The 14749-nt window shown below is 43.7% G+C and overlaps 1 long non-coding RNA gene across 2 annotated transcripts in view; it reads left to right on the top strand.

Annotated features, from left to right (window-relative positions):
* The first annotated feature begins 1289 nt into the window (after window positions 1–1289).
* Window positions 1290–14749, top strand: part of LOC121111455 — a 186565-nt gene continuing 173105 nt past the window's right edge. For both annotated transcript variants that reach the window (XR_005862056.1, XR_006939998.1), the window contains exon 1: window positions 1290–1705. This is a non-coding gene — a long non-coding RNA (uncharacterized LOC121111455). The remainder of the gene's footprint in view (window positions 1706–14749) is intronic.

Below are 14749 nucleotides of genomic sequence, written 5' to 3' on the forward strand. Positions count from 1 at the left end.
GTTTCATACTTTTTCTGTGGGAGTCTAGCTAAAGTTTCAGGCTGATGATTTAGTCAGGTGTAAGCATGAAGTTTCCAATTTAGAGGAATAAATCTAAAGTGATTTTATTATCCTCTGCTTTACCCTGACACCCTGCTTCACCCCAGTGACGTGTTTGTGCAGGCCAGGCCCTCACCAGCTGGCGTGCCAAGCACGGAACACATCTTCCACCTAACAGTGGCGTTGCTGGCTGCTCTTTCATCATCTTCATGCTCTTCTAGGCAAGATTTTGAATTCCTTGTGTCCTGCCTCACTGTGAGGGTGTGCTCAGCTGGGCCCTTTGCCCTGCTGTGCTTCAGTCCCTGTGTTTTCCAAAGAGAGCCTTGAGCGAGACAAGGCATCGTTTGGCTGGAGCTGTGCTAACGAATGTGTGTACTTAAGAACACCCACAATGCTGCTTTTGTGAGCGTTTGATGAAAGCTTTGAGAGCGTTTTAAGGAAAACGTTACGAAGGAATTAATTTTGACAGCCTTCTGTTTCAAAACCAAAAGTGATTAAATAAGCTGAAAATACCAATTTTCAGAAGTTGCTTAAAGAGAAAGCAATATGAAAGTACAGATAGCAACACTGGGGGGGAGAGAACCAAGCCATTTTGGCCAGGTTTTTAGATTCCTTTGATTAAAAGTCTGTACAACTTGGTTATTATCTAGAACATAAGGACACGGGATGCAACAGGTCAAATTCGTTTCTTCATCTCAGATAGATCCCTGTTGACTTCGCAGAAGTTCCATTAATGATGAATTTGTCCCGCTGGCTCAGAGATAAAAAGCGAAGTTATTTTTGTTTAATATTTCAACAAGGGGAAGAGGTTAGCAAGGGAATTCGGTTTGCACAAGTTGTGTTTTTCCACAAAGTTTAACAAGGGCAGCCACCACCTAGCCAACTCCGTTGTATATTTGTCTTTTTGAGGGCTGAGTGCTTTCTCTATAGACTCTCCCAAACCCTTGTGAGGCACTTTTTTGCCAGATGCAACCTGCAAAGTGTGTTTGTAGTGCTGGTATGCTCCTGTGAGAGCTAATGAGAGCAGCTCTCGTTCAGGTGCATGGTGAATTCATTCACTCTGAGGGCAGGCAGAGCTGTGAGCTGGGTCACTTTGTCCTTGGCACCACAGCATCTGAGTGCCACCTGGTGCCCTCAGCTACGTGCCATTGCAGTTGTGCTTTTCCTAGGCAAGTCTCTTGCTGCATCAGTGCATTTTGCCCAGCGCAATGACCTTTGCTTTCCTATGTCTTTCTCTCGTTGTACTTTAGCAAGGCTGGGTCCAGGCTTTCTTCCATCTCCTTTGGGCTCTTCTGACTGTGGAACTGCTGAAGGCAGAGGCAGTTTGAGAAAGGTCAAGAAACTGCAAAGCTTGGTGACGTGTTTGGAGACATACAGAAACAAAAGCCAGCTCTAGCAGGACTATTTTCCTTGTATCTGGGTAGCGTGGATGAATAGCACTCCAAAGCTTTCTGTATCTCCAGTCTGAGCCAGGCAAGGGATCAGCAGGAACAACGTGAAGACAGCTGAGGAGCTTCGGTTTTCTTGCATGTTCCAATCCTGGGTGAACTTGGCAGTGTGAGAGATCTCACTTTGGGTGCCCTTGGAGAGGACAGCTTGTGGTGTTTTGGTGATTGTGTCTACTCACAGCTGTTCAGAGACAGTTGGGTCTGCAGGTGCTAGGCAGGTATGTGTCATTTCACTGCCTCTTGCTTGGGTAGGAGTTGAAAGTTTCATGGGTTTCTCTGCATGCTGGAGTTCAAGGCAAGTTTCTGTAAGCCTTGGCTAGAAGCAACCTTTCTGCTGCAAACACTACAGCTTTTAAACCTGCCAGCAAAATGTTTTGATGAAAGAGGAGAAAACCTTCCTGGTGCTCTTCTTATATCCCTGGGTGCTCTCTACAGTTGCTGAAAACTTTCGCAACTGGGCAAACCGAGGCACCAAGCAGTGCTGTGTGTGGTTTGGCAAACTTCTCTTCATCTCAGGTAACTTCTAGGGAGAATGTAGCTTTCTCAGAGGAAGAGCCTTAAAACAGATACCTTTCTGGAAAAGAGTGCCAGAGTTTGAGATGCTAAAGTGATTATGGTTGATCACAGTGGTGTAGTTTTATTTCCCCTTGGATCTGGTATCCCCATTGCTGGCCATTATGACGTACCATGCCTGTCTCCCTGTGATAAGGCTATCAGCTCTGGAATAGCTGGGATAAACTGGAAATTTGGGGTGAGGATGAGGTGGGTACCCAACCCTCACCTGGAGATAGGAATAGGATGTGCGCTGAGTGCAAGGATTAGAAGGTTAGGGTGTTCTTGGATCTCCATATAAGAGCCACATCATGTGGACCTCCATCAAGGACACTGAGACTTTTGGGACAGATAACAATAAAGACTGGAGAAAACAGATGTGATGGATTGAGTGAAAAAATTAGGTGATAAAACCTTGACGTAGCCCTAAGGCTGTGAAGAACTGGGCAGTGGCAGGAGGTGGCAGCAGCTCTGTGTGGTGCTCTCCTGCTCTGACCCTGGTGATGTTGCCCTCACAGCTCCTGCTGGTCCCCTTCCCCCCCAGCCCCTGTGCCAGCACGGCCCTGCTGCCACTCATGTGGATGAGCGTCGGCCTGGGAGACCACACGTGAACTTCTTGTGAGGTACAGATGTTGCAGAGTCAAAGCCTGGCCACCCTTGGTCTAGCAGGGACTTGGGTTTCCAGTGCCCCAGAGTAGCAGGAAGTGCAGGAGACACGGATATCATGAGAAAAGAATCGATAGTCCCCCGTCGGCCTGACCAAATATTGGTTTTGCCGTTGGGTTCGTATCAGTTTTCACTGCCTCACAGGCCCTTGGGGTGGAGGCTCGCTCTGGCGGCCCAGGAGGGGTGTTTTGGAGGGGCAGTGGGAGCGGACATCTCCTCAGGTAGGGTGGGGACAAGGATTGGTCACCTGCTGGACTGACCTTGGCAGGGCATGGCAGTGGTGGGGAGGGGAACTTGTTGACATCTAGTTCTCCTGGGCCAGCACCACCCCATTAACTAATGCCGCTGTGAAAGCTTATGTTGGAAGAGGTTTACTGTCTTGCATTCCCTTTCAGTGCCCCTCGCTGTGCTGTGACTCTAGCGTGTGTTTAAGGTTTGATTTAAAAAAAAAAAAAAAAAATTAGAAATCCAGGGAATGCAAAAGGATCATCTTGGATTTCATGGGTTTTGGAGTAGGCGCTTAATTTTTAGATCCAATCCTTAGTAAGTGCAGCGATTGGGAACCGCAATCCATCCTTCTGAGATGATTCTTGCTACCACAGCTTTGCAGGAGCGCTGCTATCCAAACACTCACAAATTAGGATTTTTGACTCAGAATTGTATCTACTACTGCTGGAGGTAAAGCTATTAATATATAAATACGGGCTAATTCTGTCCTGGTTGTTTTTCTTCATGAGGTCACAATTCTCTTAGGAATTGCAAGCAAAACAGCAGAGCCTCACAAGAAATAGAAAAAATCATCTCTCATGGCATGAAAAAGAAAGATGCTTGGAATGTTTTTAGAGGATGTTCTCGAGCTTTCTTTGGTTGTCGTTTCTACCACATATACCATGTTTTTGTTGGGTTTGCAAACGTTGGTGTTTTCTTCATAGCGCTGTTGCTAGAAGCTATACTTGGTGGGAATTAGGTGGCCAGTTGGTTTTTTGAAAATGAGCAGCTGATTTATAAATTCCAAATGATGCAAAACCACTTTGAATCCCTGTTAAAACAACCATTTTCAACAATTCTGTGGTCTCGAGGCAGTACTGACTTGCTGCCTTAACAAATCTTTGCCTTAATTATAAGTTACGTTACCTGATGGGGAAAATACTCCTTAAAACAGGATGAAATTGTGTATGGAACTTTCTCAGGCCGTTTTGGGGCATTTCTTAGCCTGTGTAAGCCAATAGACTGCCCAGCCTTAGAGGGGAAAAAAAAGTCAATAGCTACCAAACTGTTGTTTGAGTTTGTGATGTGAACCACCTGCTGAAATGAAAATTCAGGCTGATCATCAGATGTTCATTTTTAGTATCGTTTTCCCAGCTCTACTTGCACATCTGGATGTGTAGGTCTTGCCTTACCGCTCTCAGATGTTAATACAAGTTTCTTAACTTGGGAGGGTGCAGTACTGGAGCAGATACCTGGGAAGCCTGTGGGATCACCATTCCTGAAGATCTTGGGGTGACCTACTGAGGTGCTGGCAATAAACCTGCAGTGGCTGGGTGATGTGGCTGAGCAATCCTCAGAACCCTTCCCCAGCAAGAACACCTATATATACAGTTCTGTTGCATCTCTGCAAGCGTTGCATCTTCTGGTGTGTGCTGTGGGCCATAGGCTGGGTGACATTGACCCAAAGCAGCTGCAGTTTGTCATTCAGTTCTGGAGACTGACATTGGAGTAGAGCATGCTGAGCACTGATTTTAATTATTGAATTTACAGGCAAAGATATTGCATTGTCATACTCTGTAATGTGTACCTAGACTTAAAAATGTGAGTTTTCCCCATGTATGGTTTTGCTGTGGCATCTTGGTTGGAAGAACCAAACTGCCCCAGGTCCTGCGTTGTGTCTGTATTTACCTGCCAGGCTCTTAGCCCAGTGCAGATAGAGCAGGATAATCCTCAACATCGTAAATTTACCTGTGCAGATGTGACCCAAAGGGGATATTAGAACAACGAAGAAAAATCATAAAGGAAAAAATGTACCTATTAAGCAGGCTGAGCCTTTGTGTAGCCTTCATTAGTACAAGCAGGGTTGCAGTTACTTTTAATCATTCAACTAACTATACTAGTGAAAACTTTCAACTCTTAGTCATTTAAATAGGAATGGTCTTTAAAATATTTATTATTACTGTAAATCACACAATTTAAGGTCAAAGCAGAAGCATTTGTTGGATTCAAGCAGAATCCAAAGTTGTTTTCTTACCTGGATGTTGAGTCCTGGTGGAAAGGTCTGTGTTTCTAATTTCGCTGTGCTATTTTGTTACTATGAGATGATGGGAACACCATTATGCTCTGCTCTTTTCTATTTTTTTAATTGGTTGTTCATACACAGGCCTGTCTGGAGCTGAAAATCTCAGGGAAAAAGCCATTAACACCTGCATGTTTGACCTGCAGTTTATAAATCAGAACATATGTTTTCATATTTCTAACTGGAAAAAAAGCAGAAAAATGTGTTATTGGATATTTGCAGCAAACTCAGATGCACATTGTCTTTCCAGTGTCAGCAGACCGAAGTGTCAAAAGGTATAAATCACTGCAATTATGTTGATTTTGCCTGGGGTCTGGCTGTGATTGATGTCTTCTAAATAAGACATTACTGGGGATGTGAAACATGCACGTTTCTTAACCTGCTGTGTTAAGGTTGCAAAACATGACTCCTCCTGTCTTTGTGCTTGTGTAGGGCATCTAAATTTGTTGGTGGGTTTCCCCGTGGTGTTTGTGGCATGGATGTCACCTTAGATGTTTTTTTAGCTTGTTGTTGTGGAAAACACTTAAGCACATACATACTTATATCCTGTTGTAATCACTGTTGAAATGAGCAACACTGACTTTTGCACTTTCAGTTCATCCCAATTTAGCTGAGTATGATCATTAACAAAGACTGCAGAGCAGCTTACGCTGCTGCAATTGTGGCAGGAGAAATGCTTTCCTTTTTCAGTCTCAAAGCAACCCTAGCTAAGCACTCCTCTGACCTACCCGTCTCATCCTATCCTTCCGACAAGCATACCTCCAGCAAATAGACTGCTGGGACAACCTTAATGCTCTCTCCTTATTGCTATTGTCGCTAACCAGTGGTATTCAGATTGGTGGTAGGTAGACGGTTGGACTAAGTGATCTTGAAGGTCTTTTCTGACCTTGCGGATTCTATGATTGCACCGGGTTCTATGCAAAGATGTGGAATGGTAAGAAATCCAGACATCCTTGCGGTTTTTTTTTGGTCCTTTAATCATTTGTTTTGCTTTGATGTGGTACAGGGACAGTGTGCTCAGAGAGATCTGTTTGAAGAGCAAGGAGAGATTCTGCTATGAGTTGGATTGGAGCGGGAATGTAGGCTGACTACTTGAAGGTCATGCCTGAGTCCTCATGGACTTCCATAGAAGAAAGCTTGGTGCTCATTCGTTCCTTGAGCTGCAAACTTAATCTGCATGAAAATAGAAATCTGCCCTACATCTAGATATGTTTTTCTATTTAGACTGTACATGTAAGAAGAAGTGGACTAATTTGGTTGTGCCTAGTGGATCTCTATGGGGGAGGAAAAAAGTGTAGAACAAGGATTTAAACAGAAGGGGGAAAAAAAGAGAGACTTTAGGTACTGTTTTTTCCTACAGTAATGCCACTTACTTGGAAACAGTTTTAATGGTTACCTTACCCTTTAAGACCAAAAGTTCTAACTTGAGTCAATGTACTTAGCTAAAAATCCCTGTAGAGATTCAGGTTTCTTGCTCGAGCTGCCTGGAGTGGTGAGTTCAGGCCTTTGCAGTGATTGTCAGCCAGGAGAACATTAATGGAGTATTAGGAAAAATGAAGTCCCCGACCCCTCCTCCCTTCTGGCTGGTTGTTTCTACACGGTGGGAAGGAAAACATTTTCCCCGTCAGCCATTTACTGTGCAACAGGGGGAAACTGTCAGTTTGCTATGAGCAAACCCCTGCAAGATAAGTCAAAATGATTTACCCTGTAAATAAAGTGGGCTGTTTTCTTTACTTGGAAGAATTGCCCATGTGGCGAGACTTCCTATGGGAGGGGATGTGGTTGGCCCTTCGCATTTATCCTCTGTGTTTGTCTTTTTTTGTAAAAGCAACATTGGAAAGATTAACAAGTCTGTCACTGAAGGAACTGATATATCAAAGCTGCGGATACAAAGCAGACCATTCATTCCTTACGTTTCTGAAATCTCGCTTCCAGTGCAAACCAGGTCTTCCCATTTAGGTCCAGATTAAAGGAGGGATTTCCCTCTTCCTCCCTCCCCAAAACGTCTTTGGGATTTCTACATATATATATATATAGGTGTGTATACATATATATAAATGTGTATGTGTGTATGTATGCCCATGCTCACTCTGTATACGGCTTCTGGACCCCATTTTTGGCACTTGGAGAGAGGCAGTGATTCTGCCCAGGATACACAGAGATGGAGAGATGTGAGTACTATGAGTGCCCTTAGTACAGGGCACCAGGAGCAGCTGTCCCCATGGACACCCTGGGCATTTAGGATGGGTCTCTTAGCATTTCCATTTTATCTTCCTCATTGCTAAAGTTGGAAGAAAGTATCTATCTTGTTCTGCTTTTGTTTGCTTGTTTTAATCTAAACAGGAGAGAGCCTGGGGGTAAGGATGGGGGTATGACAGGGATGCTGCAGCAGGGGGAACTGGATGTCTGGAGATCCCTTCCAGCTGTGTGGCTGTGACTTAAGGAGCGCTAAGGTTTCCCACCATGCAGAACACTCCTGTAAAGAAATACCCATATGCATAGTATGCCTGCAGGATTTATGGTGCACAGAACACGTGCATGTAGATCATATTGATTAGCACATATGCACCAGAGAGGAATTAAGTTCACTTATCTCTTCAGGCTGAGGGACATTCTGAATTCCTGATGTTGTGATACTGGGTTCTGAATACCATTTATAGGGGTTAAAAGAGGAGTGTATAAAAGACAGCCCAGATATGTGGCAGGTCCAATTTGTGGTCAGAGCTTGGTGGATAGAAATGCTTTCTGGTCATGTGGTTTTGCTTTTGGTCTTTTTGTTGATCTACCTCATCTGGTCACCTTTATGTATATCTTCTTTCTAAAGCAAAGAAACACACACTGCATAGTTGCTCCCAGTGCCAGAAGCACTGTTTTAAACCCTTGTGTATGTAAACAGCTGGAGGCCAGATAAGGATTCCAGGATTAAAAAACACAAAACAACTCTTCTATTTAAAATTGTTGTTTGTGGATGTGCCATATGCTTCCCAGCACACTGAGCAGAGGCAGGAGGATGTGTGAGGCATGCTTTCCAGGGGTGTCACTTCCGTAACACTCCCCCTTGTGGGAAAAGCCCCTGTGCTGTGAGGTGCTGCCTCTCCAGATGTACTTGACCCCATCTGGAGACTGGGGCTTGGACAGCAAAATCAGCTTACCTGGTGCTCCTCTTCCAGCTGGCCTGCTGAGCTTTAGTCACCTGCTCCTACGCTCTTGTTTATGTTTCAGGTAGGGTGATATATGTATTCCAGGCTGTGGAGGTTGCGATCAGGTGCAAAAGCTGTGCCCATATGGCCCTGAGGATGACGGATTGTGTCCCACCTGGTGCTGAAGGGCATCCCTGGATTAGCTCCAGTCGTGAAACCTGCTGCTCCGCTCCTGCTCATCACACATGTAAACAGTGTGCACAACTGATGGAGAGTGGGAACAGCAAGCCTTGTTTTCCTCCTTCTCCAAGTCATTTACCATGAGGAAACAGCCCTTCCTAGTGCTGCTAAGTGAACGTCTTTAAGTACTGCATGTTTTTTTTTGTCTTTTCCCACCATTTTCCATCCATTGGAAAGCAAGGAGTGAAGATGTGTGTGTAACTCACCCAGCTGGCCAAAAAGTTCTGTGTCTGCATTGGAGGGGCCATGCCAGGGGGCAGTGAGGTAAATGAAGGTTCCTTCCTTGGGTGAAGAGAAACATCCCTGGAGGTGTCCAAGAAAAAGGGTAGATGTTGCACCAAATAATGTGGTCTGGAGTGATCACAGACATAAGCTAATGATTGGACTAGATTATCTTAGTGGTCTCAGTGAGTCAGTGATGACTCCAGTCCCTGTTCTGGTTCAGGCTGTGGCAGGAATGAATTCTGGGTTTCTTGCAGCCAAAAGTAGAGAAATATTCAGTGCTGTGCCAAACTGGACCTTTATATCATAGAATCATAGAACTGGTTTAGTTGGAAGGGACCCTTAACAGCCGTCTGGTTCAACACCTACAGCTCTGTCAGGTGCTCAAAGCCCAAACCAGCCTGACCTTGAGTGTCTCCAGGGATGGGGCATCCACCGCCACCTCTCTGAGCAACGTGTGCCAATGCCTCATCACCTTTATCATAAAATAAGAATAAAATTCCTTGTAACCGGTCTAAACGTCTACTCTTCTAGTTTGAAACCATTTCCCCTTGTCTTATCAAATACATATCGCACCATGGTCAGTGTGAACTTCTGTGATCATCTTTTATATGACCTTGGGCTAATTTTTACCTGAATAAATGAAAAATGTTTATCTCCGGAACACCTGGGTTGCATTTATGTAAGATATGCGTGCTCCGGAGAAAACAGTAAATATGGCCGTGAACTCCTGAGCTTGAGTTTCTTCTTCAAATATCCACTGCTTCCCCAAGGCAAAAAAAAAAAAAAAAAAAAAAAGAAAAAAAAGAAAAAAAAAAGCCCAGAAAATGTTGAAGCTTCCCTGTACAAACGACAATAAAATACGATTGCCAGGCACAATTCCATCAAGTTTTACAACAATTGCTTTTGAGCTGTTAAGTACGCTGTGCTTTAGTCAAGGATCACTGCTTTTGTACACAAGCTTCATGTTTGGTGACATTGAACCTTCGCATGCAGATACCGATTATTCAGAAAGGGGGGGGAGGAAAGAAAACTCAGGAAAGCTTTTTTTTTACATTTGTGCCACGGATTGTTCCCTTTAATCTGCAATCAGAATAAAGACTCGCTTGGTTTTTATTATGGTCCTCTCAGAGGCTGTTAGTTACAGTGCGAACCCCCTTGGGGTTGAAGTGCAGAAAAATTGGGAGATGCTTGTGGTTTTGACAGAGAAGTGGAAGATTCCAGTGCAAGAGACGTTGGTGCCTGTGTTGGAGAGTAACAGGAGGCAGCGCTAAGTGAAAGATGTTAGCTCATTTACAATCACTTTAGTTCAATTTACTCGCTGAGGTCGCCGTCCTGCAGAGTTGTGTGCAGGCTTTCTGCTTTCACATTTGAATAGCTTCACTGAAGTCCTTAGCTTAATCAAGTCATTATCTATCAAGAACAAGCCACGGGCAGGGTGATGGAGGTGACGCTATTGTTAGCCAGGTATACATAATACATACCCTGCCTGCATTGTCCAGAGTGTGGCTGAATACCGCGGCTTTCACTTAGAAGTACTCCTGTTTTCTTTCTCAGCTCTTCCACTAGATCTCTTGTATTTCCCTCTGAATTCTGCATTTTGGCATCTGTGCGTGGGAGCAGGTTGCTGAGACAGGTGACGTGGTTATGCTGCATGGACAGCTGTGGCCTCAGCCCAAACACCTGCTGGTGAGTCAGGAAGGAGGACAAGATTGTTTTGTTGTTCATGGGTTCGTCTTAAATCTTTTGGCTCTGAGGATGCAAAGAAGAAAGTGAGAAGTCATTGAAAGATGCTATTCTGGTCCGAGGTGGCAGCTGGGTGCTGTGCTGCTCAGCAGAGTGGGTACAAAGCATTTTGCAGCTCTCAGTGCTATGAAGTTCAGCTGTGTGGTGGGGAGAGAACAGTTGTCTTTTGGGTGGTGCTGCTTCTCCTGGCCTGGAGGAAGGGCATTCCTAATGCCTGCATTCCCAGCGTGGATTGAGAAGATAATGTGGCCACAGAACAAATCCTGTGGGGGTCTGGGTGTCTAAGAGATGCCAGGGCATCTCTTCCTATTCCCTGTTCCTGTACTGTGACTGCCAAAACATTAATGAACCAGCCCCATTTGCCTCCCATCAGTCATCAGTGAGGGTGATTAAAACCAGCCACAGGAGGGGTGCTTTCTAAGAAGCTGTAGAACTCAGAATGAGGACAAGTGGTGACTGCCTCTTCTTCGCTTCATCAGTGATGAAGGGGGAATGGGATGAGTGATTACTTATTGTGCCCGTTTCCCTCAATTTTAACGTGCATATGCTTTCTCCATCTGATGCATAGGGTATGCAGGTATTGTTACTAAGCATAACGTTTTATGATGTTGCTTTCTGGCTTTTCGTGTACAGTATTTAAGAAGAACACATTTAAGGAAGAGTCTTAACGAGTCCTTTTGAAATACTGTACATTGAGAACATTCTTAATGAGTTGCAGTGTGTTGCAGGAAGGGGTTAAAATAATCCAGATAGAAATCACCTCCTTTGTAACCTTTGCTTCAAAATCCTGAGCAGCCAAGGATGTTTGCTTTTCTCTCTGAAGGTTAAGTTGTCCTAACAGGTGCTAATTTTGTGTTTTCCTATGGAGATCTGTCCATATTAGAAGCAACTGTGAGCAAACAAAAAAGCCAATTAGAGTGCAAGGGTATTCTTCCTCCTCCTCGTTTTGGTGTAGTCCCCAGCTATCTCTATCACTCACCTTAAGCCGTAGACTTATCATTTCAAGCTTTCTTGAGAATCAGTAGGCTTGAGCCCTCTTTGGGGTAAAACCATCCTTTTAATGTCATGGGAAAAATACTGTCATGGCCAAGTAGATGATCCATGCTAACTGGGGTTTGTCATCAGCTTTGGCGATCTGTGTAGCAGGGTTTGAGATTAATGGAGCCAAAGACTTTAAGCAAATATTGTTGGTGTGTAGTTAAACTGTCAAGAGAGCAAGAAAAAGGCTTGCTCTGCAGCCACTAAATAAAGATTTGTATTCACCAAACACAGCGAACCTTTTATTAGCAATTATTTGCAGCTCACTACCTTTCAAAAAGGAAACAACTCGGCGTAACTTATTGTTAAGGGTTTATTTGCAGTTTGAGGCTTTCCCCCCCCCCCCCCCTTTTTTATTTTGAGGATTTAATTTGAGCAGGAATTAAGCTCTGCCATCTCCTCTTTCACAGCAGCATGGGCCAAAGCTCTGCGCAATAAATAGGTTCATTTGATTTCAGAGACATTTGAGTCTTCGGCCAAATTTGTATAAGCTGAGAAAAAGAAGAGAAGGAAAAAAAAATGGTTCACAGAAATTCCCCAAATTCAAATAGTGGCTATTAATTATTACAGCATGTTAACACAAGGTCCCAAAATGTTTTCTTCCATGCAGTCAACTGTCTAGTTCATGAGATGTAATAAACCAGAACAGCACATCAATTATAATATTTTATGATTATTTTATACTCTTGGCAAAATGCTTGTGCTGTTATCTCAAACCTTATTAAAGCTCAGCTGATTAAAGGTTGAAGTTTTTACATAAGTTATTGATGTTGCTGGTTTTATTCAAACATTTTCATAACAAACTAGCTAGGATAATATTTTTCTTGGCCACAGTCTTAAGAAGAGAGGCTTATGTTGAAGGTAACAGTATGCAACTGTTTGTTTGGCTTAAGGACATTGAACAAACAGCTCTGTGCATCCGTCTTGGAGAGAGTTTTGTAGCACAATGCATCTACATTTTCTAAAAGGAGACCAATATCTTGTGCGTGGAAAATGGGCTATTTATAAATGACGTGTATAGATTGCTAGCAGCTACCCAGCTCCCTAGCCTTCCTTTCATACAGTTTTGTGATGCATCTTTTGCCTTAAAAATCCAGCAATAGCAGTCTTTTCTTGAAGAATTAGACTGATTCTCTCTGATTTTTAAAATAAGGGTTTTTTTTTTGTTGTGGCATATGAGAGAGATGCATTTTTGCATCTTTGTGCAGCAGTGTGCTTAATTTCAACAGCTTCACAGCAGCAGAATGAAACTAGGGGGCTGAGATCAAATCATGTTAAATAAAACCTTGAGGGCTGCAACTTGCTCCCTGGGGCATCTCTTTTGTTCTTTCTCTCTGGCTCCCTCAACAGCCTGGTAAGACATCTGCATCTCAAGCAGTAGAGTACTTCAGGTAGCTGAGATGATGCTGCAGTGGCCTGGAAGACCAGAATGCTTTAGGTGTATCACTTTAGAGCTCTCAGCGGACATGAGTGGAGTACTATCCCCTCTTTATCTGCTTCCAGCCTGCTATCTCCCTGCTTACCTCTCCTACGTAAGAGGTCTCCTAGCCTGCTTTATGAAGAAACAGATGTTTAGCGATATGAGGCTTTCGGTAAATAATGTAACAAGTGCGTTGACAAAATGGAATCAGACCCAGGTCTCCAGATCTGCTAGACCACACTCTCAGGAGTGTTTGAGTAGTCTGTAGCATAGAAATAAGCAAAAGTGTCGTAAAAATTCAGTTATTGGAGAGCTGGCATCAAGGCTTTGCAAGCAATGTGCCCTTCATGTGAATAGAATCCATAAAACTCTATGTGCCCAAAGCTTGTTTTCTTTAGCTGTATCAGCTGATCCAGGAAAAGACTGTTTAGAGACCTTGTTCCTCTATTTTCAGACCATCACAGCTACAACAACACAGCTCGTTCGGAGAAAGTACCCACTGGAGAATTGCTCTGGGGCCAATATGTACATTTCTGCTTCTACCTCTGAATGTTTCTCTCCTGATTCTGGGAAGGAAGTCTAGAGGCAGTTTATTACAGAAATGCCACTTAATTTTCCTTTGCCCTTTTGACACAGAAAATGCGTATCTGATGGAAGTTATTTGTTTTCACTTGCCATGTGCTAAGAAAGTTTAGATGTGGCGAGTATTACCAATCTAAACAACACAGGCTAATTGGTGTCCTTGTGAAAATAAAACAACATGGTTGTTTGAAGGATTGTCATGCGTTTTGGAGCACAAATGTTAAAATGTCAAAAAGATTCAGTGTCTGTGATTGAGCTTCCATCTATCTACTGAGTTTACAGCCATAGGAATCCCGTCATCTCTGTGTCATCTTCACGTTTGACCTAATGCAAAGAGTTGGATTCTGCACATTTTCAAGGGTATTTTTAATAGACAAGAAGGCCTCAGTGTAAAGTCATTAATATCCTGGTCATGCGTGTGGTGATCTGTACTCAGCAAAGTGAGAGAAGGCATCTGAAAAGTGTTTCTTAACACTTCAAAGGGAAGTCACAGCAGCACAAATGAAGAGAATGGTTGTTGGAAACAGCCACCTACAACATATGATGTGCAGTGAGTTAAATGTGTCCTTGTAATTTAGTGCTGTGGAAGTAATCACATCAAGTTCTCCACAGTAACCTCCCAGTTAATAGATCTGCTGTCAGTACCTTGATGATGCACAGATTAAATGCATAGTGGTCTGAGAGCCTGGCTGTACCAATACATTGTCTCTACAGCCCTGCTGGGTCTTTCACCTATACTAATAACTGGGGTAAATATTTCTGTTAACGTGGACTGCTGTCACACAGAACTGACTGCACATTGGGTTGAGCTTCTTCACTAGGCTTGTGTTGTGTGCAGCAGGGCAAGAAAGAAGTATCTGAGTGTGAACACCAAGCCATTTCACTTTCCTTTGTGTCACTTGTCATGGAAACCAGCATACGTAGATCCCATCAGCTGAAGAAGCTGAATTCTCAGCATATGCAAGAGTTTCTTTAGGCAGAATGATTCCTTTGGCATTCCTCGTGCCCATTGGGAATGCTGGACATTGAAGATCCAGTGCTGTGAGGAAGCATATCACTGTTGTACATGCAGAGTAAACCAGCAGATTTCAGTGGAATAAGCAGTGTACAAAATAGACCTCCCTGAAGGCATGGTGCCTCAACTGGGGATGTCTGATCAGTTCAGAACTCCAAAGTAACCATAACAAGGCTTGTGCAGCAATGGTGCTAGTCTTTGCAGATAGCCCTTGCACTGTGGAAGGAGATCATGGTTCAGGTTGTCTTGCTGGCATCTTCCATAAGCTATTTCCTGAAGGAGAAGTATGACCAAAAGAAAAACAGAATTCTGGGAAATGCCTGGTGGTCCAGCTGGGTGTTTGGACCATTCAGT

Source organism: Gallus gallus, chromosome 8 (assembly GCF_016699485.2).
Source record: "Gallus gallus isolate bGalGal1 chromosome 8, bGalGal1.mat.broiler.GRCg7b, whole genome shotgun sequence".
In the NCBI taxonomy this organism is placed as follows: domain Eukaryota; kingdom Metazoa; phylum Chordata; class Aves; order Galliformes; family Phasianidae; genus Gallus; species Gallus gallus.